The sequence below is a fragment of the Ranitomeya variabilis genome, chromosome 8, assembly GCF_051348905.1.
Source record: "Ranitomeya variabilis isolate aRanVar5 chromosome 8, aRanVar5.hap1, whole genome shotgun sequence".
Classification (NCBI taxonomy): domain Eukaryota; kingdom Metazoa; phylum Chordata; class Amphibia; order Anura; family Dendrobatidae; genus Ranitomeya; species Ranitomeya variabilis.
Genome location: NC_135239.1, coordinates 47,252,171 through 47,268,213, shown reverse-complemented (window position 1 = coordinate 47,268,213; position 16,043 = coordinate 47,252,171). Strand labels below are relative to the sequence as shown.

The 16,043-nt window shown below is 40.5% G+C and overlaps 1 protein-coding gene across 2 annotated transcripts in view; it reads left to right on the top strand.

Annotated features, from left to right (window-relative positions):
* PALMD (palmdelphin) overlaps positions 1–16,043 on the top strand; it is a 64,619-nt gene that overhangs the window by 35,562 nt on the left and 13,014 nt on the right. The gene's annotated exons all lie outside the window — the stretch shown is intronic.

The following is a 16,043-nucleotide window of genomic DNA, read 5'->3' as shown; positions in this document are numbered from 1 at the left end:
GCCTGACAACTAGTCATCATGTCACCCGCACAAGGAGAAGAGCGGAGGTTATCACTTGTGTCAAAAGCAATGTTATGTTGAATGGACTGTTGAAGATATCCATGTAGCTACTCAGTGGTGTAAATCCATAACATTGGCATTGAGCTTCAATTTAAGATGCAGCTCTTGGACAAGAAAGGCATTCCCATCTATTCCTGAGCAGTCCCTTTTAAAAATTTTCAGTAACAGATCAAATTGATTTTTTTTTAATTAGAAATGCCCTTTAAAGTAAGATGACTGTCCCGTTTTCTTTGACCGTGGAGCTGTCCCTTTCATTTCAGCAGATTACCACAGAGCCGACAGTAAAGTGCAGTGACCTTTTCCAGCTTCCATCACACTGACTTCCATTTTTATCATTCCACCTTGTTGATATATGAAGTGTCATTGCACAAGCTGTGCAGTTGGTAACGAATGATCATCTTCTAGAAGAGGACAGCTTGTAAATGGGACAAAAGAGTCACTAGAGTATACTACACCTCAAGGTCAGGGTTGGTGCTGTACATCAAGTATGAGGCTATAGGGCTGAATTCACCCCTATGTTATTGAGTCCAGTTTTGTGTTCCTGGAAATAATGGGGTCGGATCTATTATATGAGGGGAAACCAGGAGCACCCAACAGACCCCAACGGGTTTTTCTTGGTTTGTGTCTTTCTACAAGAAAAAAATAGCTGTTTGCTGTACTGCTTTTATGGCAAATATGATGGAAAGTGCAACTAAGGTTCAGAATGGTGACTCCGAGACCGGCATGATGTGCCTGAAGCTTTTTGTGGTACATACGTGCCCTGGGACGCATAAGGATATTAAAGTTACAATCAATGCCCTGAAATACATGAAGAAATATAATATGTAAAAAGAAAACAAACAAAAAAACAACTTATCCCTCTCACAGGTAGTATCACCAGACTGGTGTGCAATCGATAGGAGGCAACCGATGGACACCATCATCTTGAGTGTTCTACATTCAGATCTAGCAAATTGTTACACGTGGAGGAAAGACAATTATGGCAGCTAAATAGGAAAGGGTTCTTTACAGTAAGAGCAATCAGACTGGAATGCCGACCACAAGAGCCAGTAATGACAGTTACTATAACAACATTTAAAAAAGGTCTGGATGCTTTTTTTAACAAAACATGACATTGTGAGTTATAAGTAATCTAGCAATATAAAATAAATAACTTTGAAGATAGGTTGAACTTGATGGTCCTAGGTCTTTTTTCAACCTATGTAATTATCTGAACTGTACATTAGGAAAAAGCTTGACATGTAAATCCCTATAATATTATTTTACAAGTAATTTCCCCATATTTTTTCTGTGTAAAGTGCTAGCTATAAATCCAATCTCTGGATTTAAAAAGTGCAAAACCCTCCTGAAACACTTGCACGTTTAATCTGTATTTCTTATGGTGCCTAAGGGAAGCCATAATGGTAGGCGCCTGCTTGGTAACAAGTGCAGTTATTTGCCTCTATAATGAAGTGAATTACCAATGATGAAAGGGTTAATGCTTGGGTCCTGCATCAGTAATGGCCCCTGCAGTAACCATGACAACTGTTATGAGGTCATAAACAACTGTGATAAAGAAGATTCCATAATAGAAGGCCGCGCTGCCACGATCAGCGCCATTACTGATGCGCCTGAGGACGTTGAGCTTGACCACCCCACGTAATGTGCCGACCTTGGTGAAATTTGGAGGTTCTAGCAGGGAAAGGGTTTGTCTGTTTTAGACACCCCTAGGGCATGGGAAGGTAACTGAGGGGGGTCCCCAGCACAGGATCCCCTTCTGTTACCCTCTACAAAGAGCTGCTCTCCTTTGGGAGTTCATGGAAGCACCTATGACTTTAATGGGTGAGAAATTGGGATGGGAGAAGGGGGAGGGGGTATTTCTCCTATTAGGGGTTATCCATTATGAACAATCTCTGTAACCAAAAGTCTAAATTTATGAGAGGTGGACCTGGATCTGTAAGGAAGAAATGGTTCATCCATCTGGGAAATCAGAAGAACTAAATTGGGTCTAACAACCAATGTGGTGACCGATATCGCAGCCAGATCTCTCCCACATCTGGTTTATCACATTTATAGTCTATATTTGTTATGTCGTTCTCTGTAAATCTGGTAAAATGTACAAATCTTAAAACTTGTTACATCTGTTATATATCGGCACTAACTCTCTAAGCCCAAGGGAAGGGCGATCCTCCAGCCATCGTTCCCTAGAGGTTTCCACCATGGGGTTTTTCCTCTCCTGAGTGCTGGAGGGTGACTCTTCGTGAGTCGGGGGTTGTGCCATTTTTGGTGTTGTGAATGTAAATAAAATTGAGAACGTTTGACACCTAATTACAATGCTTTGTGTATTTATTTTGTGTGCGTCTGTGTGATTCATTTTGTTTGGGAGTCGGGGTCCATCACATGTCACTGTGTCATAGGGCCGGACATCTGCCGGCCACAGTTTTGCCCCAGGTGTTGCTCCTGCTCTGCTGAATATCATGGAGCAGAGAAGACAAGCAAGTGTGCATTCATCATTGGAATAAGGACTTATATTACAGCAGGATTACAAGCAGCTTCCTCGCCTCATTCACAAAGTGAGTATTTTGGCCAGTATTTTACATCAGTATATGTCAGCTAAAAAACAGACAGGAGCAAACACTGACAAAAATAATAACTGAATGACTTTCACCTCTTCTGTGTTTTGGATCCACTCCTGGAGTCTGTTAACAAATACTGATGCAAAATATCGCCATGTAAAAGTGCTGTAAATCCTTACTGACTTCATCATTACATCGATGACAGTGCTGCAGTCAGTAACTTAACTCAGTGACTCTGCTTGAGTAGACATCATAAGCTGCTGAGCTCACTAATTGTCTGCAGCGCTGTCGATGTGAAGGCAGCGCTGTCGATGTGAAGTCAGCGCTGCAGACAATAACAGATACCATGGGGGGGCACCAGAGATTCAGCCCTGGAGCAGGGAAGAGTGTGTAAAGTACAGGGGAACAGAGATTTCACTTTCTGAAAACCCTTCATAAAAACCGACGCATTTCGAACCAGGACGAAGAACGTTGTAATGTTTGAAATGCGTTGGTTATTTTAGAAAGTGTTCACTTCAACCTTTTGCAAAGTTTGTATATTTTTTTCACTTTTTTAATGTATTAAATTTTAAAAATATATTCTGGAAGCTGGATCCTTTACCGTTCTTGGACTTGTTTACTTTTTTTTTAATACTACACAAACTGAGGTGTGTTGAGTTTTTGAAATCTCGCGAATTATATGTGTTTTATTTGCGGGATTTCCCCATACACTTTAATGAGATGCCGAATATTCACATATAAAAAATTCATATGGGTTTTTATTACATTTCAGCAGCAAAAAAATGGATGTAATCCACATGCACGCATAGCATTATCAATAGAGCATTATCAGAGTTCACAGCAAACAGGAAGTTTACAAAACAAAGTAATTTTAATTTAAAAATTATATTAAAAAAAGAAGTAAGAGTGAGACTGAAAAAAATGCAATAAAAACATGTAAAAAAACACTCAAAAGGCAACGAAGAAACACAAATAACCTAATCTGGCAAGTTGAAGAATGAAATTCTGCAGGAAATCTACAGCGTCAAAATCTCACCAAATACTCATCGTAGAAACATGGCTTTAGAGGGTAATTTCACTGATTGTGAGACGGGAGATGAGAGACAAGTCTGCTGCCAATGGGAGAGAATTTGTGGTCTAAATTATAAGATTGTCCAGCTAAGAAGAAAGTGCACAAAAACCCCCAAAACATTTTGATATGGTATCTTGAAGAATACTAAGGAATATAGGGGTGTCCTTTGTCCGTGATCCTCATGGTCAGTGTGGTTACAGAGAACATGTCTTGCTCTTGCCTCCGGACGGCTGTTATACCCTGCAGTAAGTGACAATCCATGGATATAAATAAGTGCTGTATTGTGAGCTGCACCCAGGGCCGCACTCATGGCCCATATAGGTGTCTGCTTTAGAGTGCCCTGACCACCCGCATCACATACTGTATATACAGTCCCACTGTCTCACTTGCCTGGTTCTCAGAGGTCTCCCTTAGACGCAGGGACACTTCTTCACATAAAGAAACACAGTCCAATTCCAACTTAAAAAGTAGAATTTTGCTTGTTTCCAATTGCAGCATATCCACATCAGTCACAGCATCAACACAGAGTTCCGCACAGTTCACATCCTTCGCTTTCCCTGTGCTCTTCCCTATGTCCTTTAGGTTACACGTCTCGACCGGTACTGCAGCTTCCTCCCTGCTCATCTTTGCTACGTTCAGGAGATCCCTTGTCCGTTTTGCACCAGACATAAGGGCATCTGCCCAAGTAGAAAGCTGCCACATTTTGGAGCGACTTGTGTTTGTTGTGTGGTGACTTCTGCTATCACTTCTGCTCTCACTACTGCTGTTTCTGCTGTGCTGCTGCTCTCACTTCTGCTGTCCTGCTGCTCTCACTTCTGCTGTCCTGGATGACTGGGCTTCACACTTAATGTTACGTGGCCCACTGCTTAGCTGGGGGCCCTCAGGCCCAGATGACCTGCCTGGGCTCCCAAGCCTGATTGACCCAAAACCAGGAAATCCTCCTGTCTTACCCACAGTTGGCCCCTGCTAAGTTAACTGTTACTGTTCCTGAGTTCCTATCTCTAATCTGTGTGCTTTAATTCCCCCCTCTAGTGGCTAACCCAGACTCTTAGAGCTGCTTAAAATGTACACAAACTGGCCAATACCCCATCACCTTTTTTTTTCGACCAAAATTTTGAAAATTTAAAGGAGGAGACATTTTAATAAAGAGACACAAGTCTCTTTTAGGAGCCTCTAAAACCCAGCAATGGTCTTTGTCCAGCACCGGACAATGTAAAGTGCTAACAAATATATATCCCCTATCTAACTAACAATTTGTGAACAGACATACATGCTGACAAGGGACAACTGAACACTGGACTGGACGTGGTTTCTGACTGTTGTGTCTGTGCAACTGCAGGTTGTGGGCAAGAGGCATCAGCGCCTCCTTCCTGGACAGCAAATTGGGAAGGGTGTAACACAGGGGAATTGAATTACTCCATGCATTTAAATCAGGTACATAAAGCACCCATCCGGAGGTACTTCATTGATGCAAGAAATGCAATTTGTAACAGACCTATATAGTGTCCTGATGGCACCGAAAAAATGCTATGTTAACAGCATGGAATCTCATTTATTCAGGAAACTTTTTTGAAAGTTTTTTCCTCTTAATACAGTATTTTGCAATCATCATATTGCATATCACTGTGTACTTACAATTGCTCATTTTGCTTTTCTACCCAGCTAATTCTTCTCTTCTCCATTAGCTCTATATCACGTGATGTAGAATTGTAGTTCTAATGATGACTCATGCAGGGAAGAGAGGCTTCCTGTTTCCACATAGCTTAGAAGGATTCAGCTAGTCTGTTTTTACTCACGTGATGTCATAGACCTAATAGAAAAGAAAATAATTAACTGGGAAAAAGGAAAAAATGAAGGGCAGAAGGGAAAAATGAGCAATTGTAAGTACACAGTGCCGTATAATATGATGATTGCAATATATTAAGAGGAGTGCGTTTTAAAATTTAGTTCCTTCAGCTGACACATTTTGTGATGCCGTCAGATATTATAGCTTTTCTTCTATAGTTTATTTAGGTGTCTGGTTCATGTAGGAAACTGGGCTCATAAGATGTGTTTCTCTTCAAGAACTGCAATGAGAAATCATATCTATCCCCTTATAGGGATACATTTTGGTCAATGAATTTTAAACGATTTGTCATTTTTTTGAGTCACAATGTACATTTTTACCATAAGTGTGGTTTTTATTTGAAAGGATTGAAAAAGATCAACATTTTCCAACTTATACCTATTGGACAGTGAAAAGTGGACACCAATATGATGCCACACGGATAGCGTCAATTTATCTATAATAAAGCTGGACATGTGAGCATGCCCATAGACTATAATGAGTAGTTGTTTATAATGGACCGAACACTATGAGAATATTGGATGAGTTAAAATTATCTAATATTTCTGTATCTTATACTCATCATCGATTACAGGCTGTTAATAGCCAACAGCTGAATTAACAATTTTACAGCATAAATAGCAGTAATCTGCCAGCAGTAATTTCTGACTCAGTGCCTTGAGGTTTAGATTATTGATACTTAGAATAGGCCAGTGTGATCAGATCAGTGGGACTCTTCACACCCCATAAAGATCACCATAAGTGCTGTTAGAATGAGCCACAGCACTTGTGCAAGCACTACAACCAGTGTCGGACTGGGGTGGCAAGGGCCCACCAATAACATTGACTTTGGGGGGCCCACTTTTCACCTGCATGCAAATGTTATAATACCTTCGTTCACAAATTTACCTATATCTCTATATAATAATAAGCTGGGTAGCGTGGTTAATGAATGATGAGATGCTGCTTTTTTTCTGTACAGAGTGAATCAAGTGAATTATGCCAAGTACTGCCCATACTGTGGGGTTGGGGACCCAGATCTACACTGAGGCCCACCGGGGGATTCCCCTGTCACCCTGTGGGCCAGTCTGAGCCTGCATATACACTCACTGGCCACTTTATTAGGTACACCTGTCCAACTTCTTGTTAACACTTAATTTCTAATCAGCCAATCACATGGCGGCAACTCAGTGCATTTAGGCATGTAGACATGGTCAAGACAATCTCCTGCAGTTCAAACCGAGCATCAGTATGGGGAAGAAAGGTGATTTGAGTGCCTTTGAACGTGGCATGGTTGTTGGTGCCAGAAGGGCTGGTCTGAGTATTTCAGAAACTGCTGATCTACTGGGATTTTCACGCACAACCATCTCTAGGGTTTACAGAGAATGGTCCGAAAAAGAAAAAAAATCCAGTGAGCGGCAGTTCTGTGGGCGGAAATGCCTTGTTGATGCCAGAGGTCAGAGGAGAATGGGCAGACTGGTTCGAGCTGATAGAAAGGCAACAGTGACTCAAATCGCCACCCGTTACAACCAAGGTAGGCCTAAGAGCATCTCTGAACGCACAGTGCGTCGAACTTTGAGGCAGATGGGCTACAGCAGCAGAAGACCACACCGGGTACCACTCCTTTCAGTTAAGAACAGGAAACTGAGGCTACGATTTGTACAAGCTCATCGAAATTGGACAGTAGAAGATTGGAAAAACGTCGCTTGGTCTGATGAGTCTCGATTTTTGCTGCGACATTCGGATGGTAGGGTCAGAATTTGGCGTAAACAACATGAAAGCATGGATCCATCCTGCCTTGTATGGAGCATCTTTGGGATGTGCAGCCGACAAATCTGCGGCAACTGTGTGATGCCATCATGTCAATATGGACCAAAATCTCTGAGGAATGCTTCCAGCACCTTGTTGAATCTATGCCACGAAGAATTGAGGCAGTTCTGAAGGCAAAAGGGGGTCCAACCCGTTACTAGCATGGTGTACCTAATAAAGTGGCCGGTGAGTGTATGTGCAGGTGCTGCTCACAAAATTAGAGTATAAAAAAAAAGTTAATTTATTTCAGATTTTCAATACAGGAAGTGAAATTCATACCGTATATTATATAAAGTCATTACAAACAGAGTGATCTATTTCAAGTGTTTATTTCTGTTAATGTTGATTATTATGGCTTACAGCCAATGAAAACCCAAAAGTCATTATCTCAGTAAATTAAAATTAGCAAAAAGCACCTGCAAAGACTTCCTAAGCTTTTAAAAAGGTCCCTTTGTGCAACCTACTGAAACTGACTATCATGGGGAAGACTGCTGACTTGACAGATGTCCAAAAGGCAGTCATTGACACACTCCACAAGGAGGGTAAGCCACAAAAGGCCATTGCTAAAGAAGCCGGCTGTTCAGAGTGCTGTATCCAAGCATATTAATGGAAAATTTAGTGGAAGGAAAAAGTGTGGTAGAAAAAGGTGCACAAGCAACCGGAATAACCACAGCCTTGAAAGGATTAAGAAATGTCCATTCAAAAATTTGGAGGAGATTTACAAGGAGTGGACTGCTGCTGGAGTCATTGCTTCAAGAGCCGCCACACACAGATGTATCCAGGACATGAGCTACAAGTGTCGCATTCCTTGTGTCAAGCCACTCATGACCAATAGACACCACTAGAAGAGTCTTACCTGGGCCAAGGAGAACAAGAACTGGACTGTAGCTCAGTGGTCCAAGGTATTGTCTTCAAATGAAAGTAAATTTTGCATTTCATTTGGAAATCAAGGTCCCAGAGTCTGGAGGAAGAGTGGAGAGGCCACAATCCAAGCTGCTTGAGGTCTAGTGTGAAGTTTCCACAATCAATGATAGTTTGGGGAGCCATGTCATCTGCTGGTATAGGTCCACTGTGTTTTATCAAGACCAAAGTCAGCGCAGCGTTCTATCAGGACATTTTTGAGCACTTCATTATTCACTCGGTTGAGATTTTTTAGATAGAAATTTCATTCTCCAGCAGGACTAGGCACCTGTCCACACTGCCAAAAGTACCAATAGCTGGTTTACAAATAACAGTATCACTGTGCTTGATTGGCAGCAATCTCGCCTGACCTTGTCAAGAGGTATTGTATTGTCAAGAGGAAGATGAGAGACACCAGACCCAACAATGCAGAGGAGCTGAAGGCTACTATCAAAGCAACCTGGGCTTCCATAACACCTCAGCAGTGCCACAGGCTGATCGCCTCCATGCCACGCCGCATTAATGCCGTAATTGATGGTGAAGGAGCCCCGACCAAGTATTGAGTGCATTTACTGAACATATATTTCAGTAGGCCAACATTTCGGATTTTAAAATCAGTTTTCAAGCTGGTGTTATCAAGTATTCTAATTTACTGAGATAATGACTTTTGGGTTTTCTTTGGCTGTAAGCCATAATTATCAACATTAACAGAAATAAACACTTTAAATAGATCACTCTATTTGTAATGACTCTATATAATATGAGTTTCACTTTTTGTATTGAAGAACTGAAATAAATTAACTTTTTGATGATATTCTAAATTTGTGAGATGCACCTGTATATATTTACTTTTTATGTATTTAAGAACTGTTTATTTTCTAGTGACTTGAACCTGTGAACGTCTGATAGCTCTGCCTGCACTAGTTGGAGGAAGATGATGCTAAATAACACAGCCATCATCTGCCGTGTATAAAGCAAGCTCAGCTTCTGAGACTGGTCCAAAGACGAGGACCCGATATGATGTCCCTAGTATGTTATGTGTTAGGAAGGGATTAAAGGGAATGTTTCATCAGAACATCCCCTATGGGTAAAATCAGGCTTTTGTGTTTTGTTTATTTTAATTTTTGAAATTGTTTTCCATAAGGCTATTTTTATTTTGTTTTTAATTAAAAGTAAAAATTGGAAGTATTGCAGTTTTCACACTGGCCACTGGGGCTTTTTTAGACTTCCTGTTTTAGGAAATTGACATGCACATTAGCCACAATGATCCTATCTTTTGAATTGAAGCATCAAATGAACATGTACAGAGGTTAATATGAAGGGACAGCTGTGACATCACCTATTTGGATTGGTGGATCCTGTTATTAACTATGTATAGATGTGTTACCTTTCATTATCAGTTAGCCTGCCTCTAATGATAATGAGACTTCTGAAAACTCTTCCTGAAAGAACAGGAAGTATGAGTCTAAAATAGCCCCAGTGGACAGCGTGAGAATTGCAAGATTACTAATTTTTACTTTTTAATAGAGATCATAATATGAAAAAAAAACCTAATTTAAAAAAAAAAAGAAATACATGTTACTAAAATAATTTAATTTAAACAATAGGTCGTTTTCTAATGATACATTCCTTTTAAGATTTTTTATCTGTTTATGATTGGAAAAAGCTTAATCAAATGTGCTGAACTTCTGTGTCCTTCAAAGCATGAAAATTTTCTAAGGGTGCACATACTTTCTGAGCTGGTCTTCCCTGCCTGTCTGATTTTCCAATGTGCAGTAAATCGTTAATATGGAAATGATGCACGTGTTATCTGACACATTGGATCAATTCCTAAAATGTATGAAAGGTCAGGTTATTGTAATTTTTTGCTAATAAATATGCAAATATCCTTTGTGGATACAATTTGCATACAGAGAAGTGAAATTGCGATGGCACCAGGGCGGATTGAAATGTGAGTTATACAGAACCCAGACTCAGTAGGCGCCTACACCATGAAGGTGGAGATCTTCCTATATGCCACCTGCCGTAACCGGATACATAGGATCAAGTCTGAAATACTTTCTTGCTTTTGCCCTTATCTCTTATGTTCTTTAATGTGATGCTTTGTAAATTTGGGAATAATTCTCATGCTTTGCTCGAGTCCCCGCTCCTGCATGTCTTGTGAATGTTCGACAGCTGGAACACATGCAAGCATTGCCTAACAAACAGGAAATGTGTTGCGGCTGTCAAACATCTGCGAGACATGCAGCCGCGGGGACTAGAACATAATTTTCGAGCGTGCCGAAGACACTCGGTTATCACCCGAGCATGCTCAGATAACACCTTATCTGAGCACATTCGCTCATCCCTACTTCTGAGTCATTGGGCTGTCGCTGTGCAGACCGGGTCTAACCACTATGTAAATGCACCAGCAATGGTCAGGTATTATCATGACTAAGGGTGTTACACACCTGAAACTCATAGATCTATACTATGCCTTCTCCATGGATCCTGTAGTCGTGTTTATGAAGTTGGAATTTTAACTATTTGTCAGTGGATTAATATTATCCACTAATAAAGAAGATATATGGTATATTTAAAAAAAAAACTTAATGAAGCTAGAATTTCTACCTTTTTCTGATCGCATTTTCTAACGTCCTTCAAAGCCGTTACAGAAGGTGCAGGATGGATCAAAGGAAGGTTATTGTTGGAACTGGTATAAGAGTGGCGTAGAGCAATAAACATTTCCATTATTAATGATTCCCTGCGTTGGCGGACTGTGTTCTTATAGACAATAGTCCTTTTGTAAAATGAACACTACCTGAAAGGTGAAGCATTTGGTGTTAGGTTCATTGTGTGAAGGTTCAGCTCTCTAGATTTGGAAATACTGTAATAAAGTTGTGATTTATCTAAGTTTTTAGGGAAGATTATTTCTTTTACAGTGTAATACGCATTTATTTCTTGTGCTTCTATAGAATTCCTCATTCCATATTCTGCAGCACTTTGCACACATTAGCATCACTGTCCCCATTGGGACACATTCTTGTCATAAACCGTTTTAAAGAATCCTGAAAATGTAAAATTCAGTCATATGTAAGTGATATTGTTAAATAGATGCGAATGATTATATATATTTTTTCACACCATTTACATTTTCGTCCCCCTTCAGCTCAATGTAAGCAGAGCTGAAGACGGTTTCTTTGAAGGTGCATTTATACTGCTAGATTCCTAGGATCACACATTTCAGGAGAATCTCTTTAAATTATCTCTTGTGCTGAGCAAAAATTAATTGTTCTCGGCAGCACATCCTGTGTAAACAGGACCTGTGCTACCGAGAACATTGTTCAATGCACATAGGCTGCCAATCTGTTACAGATCATTCAGTGAACATTAAGTGTGTAAGCGGACTTGTAGTCACGTGCTGGATGGAGGCTCTCTGGTTGCAATCCATTTGATGCCTACTAGACTGGTCAGCATTTGAGTATGTTGGTTTACCATGATCATGGTCGTTCTGATGAAGAAGCTATATGCTTCGAAATGTGTTGATAAATAAACAACTTACTATTTAGATTGGCATCCGTCATTCTTCATCCTATGGCAGCGCGGAATCAACTCATTTGTTATTTCCATTGCCTATGCTAAAAGAGCTTCATGAGTATATCAGGGGAACTTGCCAGGATCTCTGATCAGGGCGGCTTATTTATACAAAGTTGATTCGCTATACAATTACTATACAAATTCTATCTATGGCCAAACAGGTATGTTTCCTGTACCTGATTCTGTTGATGGATAGTAGGCATAAATCAACCGAAAGACTTCCTTCAAAATCCATTACCATCCATTCTATACTTGTACATGGATACAGTCAAGTTGTTGTTTTTTTTTGTACTGACACAAGAAGCCCCAAATTGCATCTCATTTCTTTCGCTTGCCTTGTTCATAGCCTGCAATTTGGGGCCAAGTTATGGAATTACCACTCACTTTCTAAGTCAGTAAGTATGATGATAGTTCAGGCTCTGATGGTGCCACGTAGGAGGCTGCGGTAGGAGAACTCATCGATGAGAGTGGTTAGACTGTTTGCCAATGTGAGAGGCTCGAGGAGAAGGTTATTCATTACCCTTCATAAGGATCCTTAATGGAAAATAAGATAAGCACAATGAGATGAGATGCAGGTTGGATACAGAATGGAAAAAGCCATGGTCAAACGTAGTTGCGGGCATATCATCAAGACATAATTATGGTGGTTGTCTTGTAATGAGTTGTTTGTTGCGACAACAATTATCTTGATTTTAATATAAGGTTTTTCTGGTCCTGTTAGGAGGACATCATGTTTGCCTTCCTATGAACATTGGATCTCCTGTGTTTCTGTAACAATGATCTAGATAAACGTGTGATAACAATCTCATACTTGTTCTTCATTGTACCATCCTTGTTGGACATTTGCTTCTAACACTGCTTATGCCAACATGCATCATTTAATGAATATTTATCCCCAGAACCTCGTATGGCCCCAACATTTGAAACAATGACAATTTATAGAAATGTTTTCTTCCCACGACATGTAGTTCTGCTCCCTTCCAATGTCTCAGCATATAATATATCAGAGTTGACAATAAAGAAGTGTTGCTAACCCAACCACGGTATTAAAAAAACAACCAAAAAAAAACGCGCCACCACTCTCGTCCATAGACTTTAGCATTACATCCTATCTTCTTATCTCATATAACCCGTTTAGGACTTAGTTTGTGATTGTTAGTCAGAAATGTAGACCATCTGGAGCCCGCCCTGTAATTCATTTTTTTATTTTCAGGGAATTAATTTTTAGGGTCATGCCTGTTTTGAACCCAAACACTTGACAGTGATATTATCAGACTTTTTTTTTACAAACTATTTACTATCAGTACATTTTTTTGCCGCCTTCTCTATCAATGGTATCCATACACATTAGACTAATGTCTGCCGAACTTGCCCATATCGGGGAGGTCGGACAAAATTCTTAATTTTTCTCCACTCACAGATGATGTCAGGGGAGAGAAGGATCTGACATTTTGGATTTACAATGTGCCAGAGGAGACGATCAGCACTCTCTCATGAAGAACGCAGGTAGCTCTCGGCAAGCCAAGCATTCCTGTATATCCACCAAGAGTTGTCTAATGTGTATGAGAGTCCATAAGAGGCATTCATTGCTCTTTGTAAAGTAATAGTAGATATATGGAATAAAATATTGAAGGCGAGGAAATGTTAATGTTTATTAATGTAATGGCAAACCAGGATTGTTTTATTGTAAGGAATTGCCCACGTTTATTAACATTGGATTGTGCCTTCCTCTCTTCCCCTCATTTGGAGTAATCAGTTAAAACAGCTTTTTCTGCCTCTCTATAAATGCCCCCTGGAGAAGGCTACTGCGAAACACTTGATAGGGACAGATGTTTCGATCTGGTTTTCCCAGTATTGCATTTACCTCCAACTTAAGCTTATTCTTGGGATACATATTGTATTGTATTTATCCTTGTCTTATGGTGAAGCCAAGCTCTGATTCATGCTGCCTGCCTACCTCTCAAGGGTACTTTCCCCAAGATCACTGGAGATGAGCTTAAGTATTTTCTATGCTGGAGATAGCCAAGTGCAGAACTCTTCTTTTTCCAGTAGTCCCATAGACAATGAATGAAGCGTACAATGCCTACAAGTAGTATTCAACCCCCTGCAGATTTAGCAGGTTTAATAAGATGCAAATAAGTTAGAGCCTTCAAACTTCAAACAAGAGCAGGATGTATTAACAGATGCATAAATCTTACAAACCAAAAAGTTTTGTTGCTCAGTTAAATTTTTATAAATTTTAAACATAAAAGTGTGGGTCAATTATTATTCAACCCCTAGGTTTAATATTTTGTGGAATAACCTTTGTTTGCAATTACAGCTAATAATCGTCTTTTATAAGACCTGATCAGGCCGGCACAGGTCTCTGGAGTTATCTTGGCCCACTCCTCCATGCAGATCTTCTCCAAGTTATCTAGGTTCTTTGGGTGTCTCATGTGGACTTTAATCTTGAGCTCCTTCCACAAGTTTTCAATTGGGTTAAGGTCAGGAGACTGACTAGGCCACTGCAAAACCTTGATTTTTTGCCTCTTGAACCAGGCCTTGGTTTTCTTGGCTGTGTGCTTTGGGTCGTTGTCTTGTTGGAAGATGAAATGATGACCCATCTTAAGATCCTTGATGGAGGAGCGGAGGTTCTTGGCCAAAATCTCCAGGTAGGCCGTGCTATCCATCTTCCCATGATGCGGACCAGATGGCCAGGCCCCTTGGCTGAGAAACAGCCCCACAGCATGATGCTGCCACCACCATGCTTGACTGTAGGGATGGTATTCTTGGGGTCGTATGCAGTGCCATCCAGTCTCCAAACGTCACGTGTGTGGTTGGCACCAAAGATCTCGATCTTGGTCTCATCAGACCAGAGAACCTTGAACCAGTCAGTCTCAGAGTCCTCCAAGTGATCATGAGCAAACTGTAGACGAGCCTTGACATGACGCTTTGAAAGTAAAGGTACCTTACGGGCTCGTCTGGAACGGAGACCATTGCGGTGGAGTACGATACTTATGGTATTGACTGAAACCAATGTCCCCACTGCCATGAGATCTTCCCGGAGCTCCTTCCTTGTTGTCCTTGGGTTAGCCTTTACTCTTCGGACAAGCCTGGCCTCGGCACGGGAGGAAACTTTCAAAGGCTGTCCAGGCCGTGGAAGGCTAACAGTAGTTCCATAAGCCTTCCACTTCCGGATGATGCTCCCAACAGTGGAGACAGGTAGGCCCAACTCCTTGGAAAGGGTTTTGTACCCCTTGCCAGCCTTGTGACCCTCCACGATCTTGTCTCTGATGGCCTTGGAATGCTCCTTTGTTTTTCCCATGTTGACCATGTATGAGTGCTGTTCACAAGTTTGGGGAGGGTCATAAATAGTCAGAAAAGGCTGGAAAAAGAGATAATTAATCCAAACATGTGAAGCTCATTGTTCTTTGTGCCCGAACTACTTCTTAATACTTTAGGGGAACCAAACAGAATTCTGGTGGGTTGAGGGGTTGAATAATAAATGACCCTCTGAAAAAACTTTTCACAATTTAAAAAAAAAATAAACACAGAAATAACATTCTTTTTTGCTGCAGTGCATTTCACACTTCCAGGCTGATCTACAGTCCAAATGTCACAATGCCAAGTTAATTCCAAATGTGTAAACCTGCTAAATCTGCAGGGGGTTGAATACTACTTGTAGGCACTGTAGTTGCGCATGGTTGGTAACCAGCTTCTTCTTGTTGGTAAATGCTTCTTGTGGAAATGAGATAACTTATCTTGGTAAAACCTCTTTTTAAGCAAAAGTTTGTAGTAATTTGTTCCAATTTATTAAAATCTGGACAGATTTTCTGTCTTTAGTAATAATAAATCTGTTGGAAAATTGATGATCACGCACTCGCCTGTTTAACTCTGCCCAATTTGTGCCACTTTTTAAAATGGGTGACAAGCAAGAAAAGTAGTGATGTTCAGCAAGATTTGCAACTTTTCTGAGCCAAAGAAGCCGCACAAAGTGATTTAATAAATTTTTCCCCTAATTTTACGAGTAGTTATTATTCTTTTTTCTCCACATATACATACCAACAGCTTCTAATTGCTGGATGCTACATTACATGAAGTTACTGGAAAATAGATATTGGGCACAATATATGGAGAAATGGTTCTGGTGCTTGGATTTTCTCTTACATTTTCCGACAGTACATAAGAGTCCTTGAGTGGATTATTCAATGATAAGTATTCCAGATTCTTTCAGTGCTACGTTAACTGCAGATTTCTTTGGGCCCAA